The following is a 5,946-nucleotide window of genomic DNA, read 5'->3' as shown; positions in this document are numbered from 1 at the left end:
TCACTTGGTTGTATGCCAAATTTTTCACTCTTTAATCTGGTAAGGGGATGAGCAGGGTTGTACTGCGAAGTCACGCTGCTTTTAGATTTATCAGACTTCTGGTTAAAAATGGAGAATCCCTGGAATTTACGAATCAAAGTTTGAATTTCAGGGGGTTCAATAATAGATGGGCCTGATATATTCGAATATGTAGCAGTGGTGGATACTCGAGCGACTTCAAATTCCGGGTTTAACCGTGTTGGAGAAGTCGAGGGAGTTGATGAGGGTGTATTACGCTCAGAATGGTATTTGGATATTGCTTTAGGTGCCATTCATAGTTCGAGCCCTCCTTCTAGCGCCAAATATTGTTGAGGGCCCCGAAATCGGGTCAACAACAAGGGGGATACCCACCCGGTCGGGAACCTGGTTGGCGGCTCTGTGCCCGTTTGGTGTAGCAGGTCCGACTGGGGATGACGGGACCAGCTTCCCGTTCTAGGGGTGTGTGTATGTGTAGAAAATAGTGATGTGTGTGTGTGTGTAGAAAATGATAGTAGAAAATATGTAATTATTCCTTAACTAATCTAATTATAAATCCTGAAATGGCTTTATACTACTTTAATCTAACAAAAACAATACATCTAATCTACACTAACCCGGGACAGAATTTTTCCATTATGCAATCTAGAAAGATTTCACAGAATAACTGGTAATGAAGATTATTCAGTTATTATGAGAATATAAATCAATTAAGATGAACCATCTTGCGTAAGAAGTTAAGCAAAACAGTTGTGAACAACATATTTCATAATCAGTTATTCATGTATTAAGCACAAATCAATGACTCCACCGTACAAAAGTGCCAAATGGTAGTCCACTCATTCATACGTTAACATATAAATAACATCAGCTGTATATTACTCTAAGAATGCAAGCAGAAACTAGTCAAGAGATAAAAGTACCATTTATGACTGATTTTAAACTTACAGACCTTAAGCAATAATGATCTATTTCTACTTGCTTCTAATGCCTACTAAGAGTACAGAAGTGCAACATCAGTAGCAGGTATTAAAATGCAAACATAAATAAATCTTGATCCGTCCATTCATCAAAAACCCCCTCCGAGGGTGCAAAAGTGCATGTTCTGAGGACAAGTTTTTTGACAAAATTTCGGACCCTTCTCCAATGCAATGAGAAGGGTTAAATACTAGTAACCGACTAATTTTACTTTACACAAATTCAGGGAACGGCTTCAAATGACCGCCCTTTTACTAAAAACAAATTTATTTCTAAAAACTGAATCTAATTTCTAACCGTTTCTGTATCTGCTCCTTAGTGCTGTAAGAAATGCGTTGTTCGCCCTGAAAGAGTCGGCTGGTTGTCCTTTCCTTTTGTTCGAGCTTGAAAATTAGAAACAACAAGCGCTGGCACCTCTTTCTGTTAGATTAGAAGATATTTTCGAAGACCTTTCTCTAGCTGGGTGTATTCGCTGTGCGCACACTTAGTACAACCCAGTTTCTTTTCGAACTGATTTTGCTGTTGCTATTTCGGTTTCCGGTCGTGCGAATGACTCAGTGAGTTAGAAGCTGCGTTGTATGGACAATCCCCTGTTTCGAGAACTGTTTCCTTTCTTTGTTCCAGGCTTTTCTGGAGCGTCTTTCTTCTCTTGCGCTTCTTTCTCTGCTTTACCAAGTCTGAGCTTCAGGATCTTTTGTAAACACGCTGCTTTTGTGCGCCTTTGACTTTGAGTCTTGGACAGTCTATTTTCATCAGTGCCTGTTGGGCGATACTCTGGAATCCGCGGTTCTGCTGCATGCGGCATCCAATTGCGGAGGCATCTTCTCTATGTTGTCTTATTGGCGCTCTTCCCTTCTCCTTAGATGTTTCCTGCATATAGATTTATATAAGTTGCATGTCTTGCAGTTTACGCAAAGAAGAAGGGAAATGACGAAAAGATTGACATGAAAGCATTAAATTCTAAAGAACGCGAAATTAATGACATTCATCATAACTTGACTCTTCGATAAATGCGATGCAATCAGTTCTGGATATTCGAGCATGCGGTCATTAATTTCACTTAAGGCGCGCTTTCATTTTTGGATCTACCATGTATGTCGGAGAATCCTTGCGATGAGTTTTTTCTGCGATTGGTATCACAGTATCGATGGCTGCGACGTTATTAAGTGTTATCGTAGATCGCAGATATCGCAGATCGCTGATATCGCAGATCGCATATCGCTAATATCGTAGATCACAGCTTTGCATGGTCGCAGATCGCAGATCGCAACATCGCAAGGTTTTCACTTTGTTGCTTTGTGCTGCTCGTGTGGCATTGCGACGTGCGACGTCGCATATCGGCCATCGGCGTTTCTTTAGGTTCTCCTTTTTCAAATGCTCTTAATGCGCGCGATGCCATGGGTTCTCGCGTCACTCCTTTTTAGTGTATTTATGCGCTTTGGGCAAGCGCTCCTTTTTCCGTTGCGACGTGATATAGCTTTTAGGGAGTTGATACAAAAGAATTTTCAAACAAAAATATTTTTTGGATTTTTGGCTAAGTGTCCCCATTCGCTTGATGTTATTACTAATATCAAACGAAGAGGGGGGTTGTTGGTGACCACAACAGGACCCTGCAACATCAAGGCTCAGGTTGTATTTCTCTTTGAGTTTTATTAATACAACTAATGGTTTATTTCCTACATTGAGTGTCACATTACATTTGATGGCTTAAGATTCCTTGACTTTTTAAGTAGATTGAATGTGATTGTATGCTATCACGTTTGTTGTTGTCTCTTGTGTGTTTGTTTCAGGTATTTGAACGGAAAGAACGAAAGGAAGCTGGAGCAAAGAAGCGAGATCACCATCAAGCGGATTAGCATTCTAAGAGGTAGGCCCTCTTATTCGATTCTAGTCTAAGGAAGTTTACATTAGATTGTTCTGTTTGCGGCTAGACCTACTCTTGGGCTAGAGGGATTACCTCTGCCCACAGAGGAGATTTACCTACTCCACAAATGTCTAGGACTTTTTTAAAACTTCAGGCAACTATACAAGAAGCTCCTCCCATTAGAAGAGTGCCATCTGCAAAGAGGGAGTGATTTATGCTTTTGATTCTAGGGCTTATTGATAGACCAGTTAAGGTGTGATTTCTTCTGCAATGTTCAAGATTTCTACTCAGCGAGTCTACAAAAAATATATAGAGGAAGGGAGACAGTGGACAAACTTGTCTCAGTCCCCATGAGCTTTGAAAATATTCACTCGGTCTTCCATTGATGAGAGGGGCTATCCACAGGCCTCTTTCTATTAGCTCCATAGAGAAGCCAATTTTTTTAAGAACGGTTGATAAAAAAGACTGATTGACTCTATTGAAATCAATTTCCATGTCGAGTTTTATAATGAATCCTGCTCATTTCTTGCTAAACTAGAATGCAGTGCTTCTTGAACGATCATGATATTATCCATGATCTGTCTATTGGGCACAAATCCGCCTTGGTTTTTTGAGATTAAATTGGTTAGGAGAGGTTTTATGCGGTTGGAAAGGATTTTGGTGATGATTTTATATGAACAATTGCACAAAGAGATAGGCCGAAATCGACTGAAAGTTGAAGGTATTGCTTCTTTTGGGATGAGGGCTAGGAAGGTCGAATTTGTATAGCCTCCCAGCTTCTTTTTCCGGAAGACGTTTTTAATCATTCTTATGAGATCTTTTTTTATGATGGCCCAATTGAAGTGGTAGAAAGCTATTGAAAACCCATCTGGTCCGGGAGCTTTATCAAGGTGGAGGCTCCAAAAAATTGTTTGAATATCACTTTCTTCGACCTCTTTCAAGAGTTTTGAATTTGTTTCTTCATTTATCCTTTTCGAGATGTGCTTTATGAAGCTCTCGAAGTCTAGATTTATTGGATCAGTATATTTTTGAAATGGTTGTGTGCTTCTTTCTTAAGTGCATCTTTCCCTTTGATCTCTTGTTATCCTTCACCTTTTATTGTGTTGATCTAATTTAGTATTCTTCTCATCTTTGTTGTGTTGTGGAAGAAATCTGTGTTTTTATCCCCAACTTGTATCCAAAGATTTCTGGATTTAAGCCTCCATTCTTCTTCCTCCTTTCTATTGTTTCTATAGATTTCCCAATAATTCCTTCTCCTTCAGCTGGTTCTCTTTTGTGTCTTCCATGCATTTTGTTTTTTTTTGAACTCTTTCCATTTTTTTGTGCAAATCTTCCTTTCTTTTTTGTGGTTCACTGTGATTGTTTTTTGCCCAAGATTTTAGTTCATTTTTCACAATTTTTAGTTTTGTTTCCCACACATAGTTTGGCGAACCAGTGATTTTTTGCACCCACATTGTTCCTATAATTTGGTTCACTTCTTCTTTGCTATTCCAAGATGGACAAAATCGGAATGGGAGGGGACCCAAATTTCTGATTGTCCCTAAACTGATTGCCACTGGTTTGTGGCCGGAGGCCGATGAGTGGATAATTTTTTATGAAACAGAACTTAATTTCGTTATAATAACGTCATGTATTAAGATTCGATTTAGCCTCTCTTTTATATTGCTCTTACCAACCCTTTTATTATTTCAAGTATATTTCACATTCTTTGGAGTAATGTCCAATAACTTGTGGCAATCTATAATACTTTCAAGGGTATCCCGAGATGGATCAGCATGAAAAGAGCCTCCAAATTTCTCCTCAACGTTTAGAACCAAGTTTAAATCGCCTCCTACTATGATTCTTTTGTTTTGATCCTGAAGTAAATTTCTTTGAGGGATTTCCAACATGACTCTTTATCTCTGTAGTGGTTTGGAGCATAAACATTGAAAAGGCAAATTTGCAAATCGGTTAATTTGTTTCTTAATTCTGTTTTGATCCAATGTTGGTCTTTTTGTTGATGTTGCAGTTCTCATTTGTCCTTTCTCCACATTGTACAAATTCTCCCGATCCCCCAGTAGCTTGGAGAGATGAGCCATCATAATTCCTTGAATCATTTTTCCCATTTCTTATTCATTAATTTTGGTCTCCTGGATCATGAATATATATGGTTTCTCCATTGATAAGAGATCTTTTGTTGCATTTAATTTCGTAGAATGTCCCATTCCTCTGCAATTCCAAGAGACCAAATTCATTACTTGTTTTGATTTGGTGTAGAGGGACCTTTCCCTCGATTAGGATGATGATTTTTCTCCTTGTTTCTTGTAATTTTTTCAAGGAAAGAGTCCATTGGTTGTTGTGTTCCCATTGCCATTTCCTTTGCAGCTACTTCATCTCTTATTTCCTTGTTGCTTTTATTCCTTGTCTTTTTTGAAGGTCTGGGAAGAGAAGGGAGTCTCTAGACTGATTTCTTGTCAGGATTCTTTCAAAGGAAGGTCGGGGGGGGCGCTGAGAGGGATATTGGGGGAGGAGGAGAGGGAAAAAATAGGGAGGGAGGAGGGGCCAAGGGGGAGGGGGGGATAAAGAAGGGATATTTGGTTCATGAGAGGCAAGAAGAGGATCGAGGGAAGAATTGAGAGGTCCAAAGGGATTGGAATCAAGGAGCAGATTAGAAGAGGGGGGTTGTGGGATAGTTGAATGGGTGGCGGCGAAGAGCTTGAAGGAAGAGGAGTTGATGGGGGTGGAGTTTGCTGGGTAGATGTTTTGTTCACAAATTTTTTTTTTACTGGTTCAACAATGTAAACTTTGAAACGGGAACTGATACGATTCCCGTTTCGTTGAGGTAGCAAAAAAGTCAACCGATTTTGAAAAGTGGTGATGCAGAATACAGTTTTCTTTTCGGACCATATTTTGACACTTTAAATTTTCTTATGTATCAAATATAAATATTTGTTTTTAAATGTTAGTGATTTTCATGTTGATTTTGAAACGTGTTGATGCAGCATCAACCCTTTTTTTTAGAGGGCTTATTTTTGACACTTTAAATTTTCTAATGTATTAAGTGTAGATATTTAAATGTTACATTTTTTTACGCTTTAAAATTTTTAATG

Source organism: Pinus tabuliformis, chromosome 9, assembly GCF_031772625.1.
Source record: "Pinus tabuliformis cultivar Carrire ecotype Pingquan chromosome 9, CPIR1, whole genome shotgun sequence".
In the NCBI taxonomy this organism is placed as follows: Eukaryota; Viridiplantae; Streptophyta; class Pinopsida; order Pinales; family Pinaceae; genus Pinus; species Pinus tabuliformis.
This window is presented reverse-complemented; position numbering follows the sequence as displayed.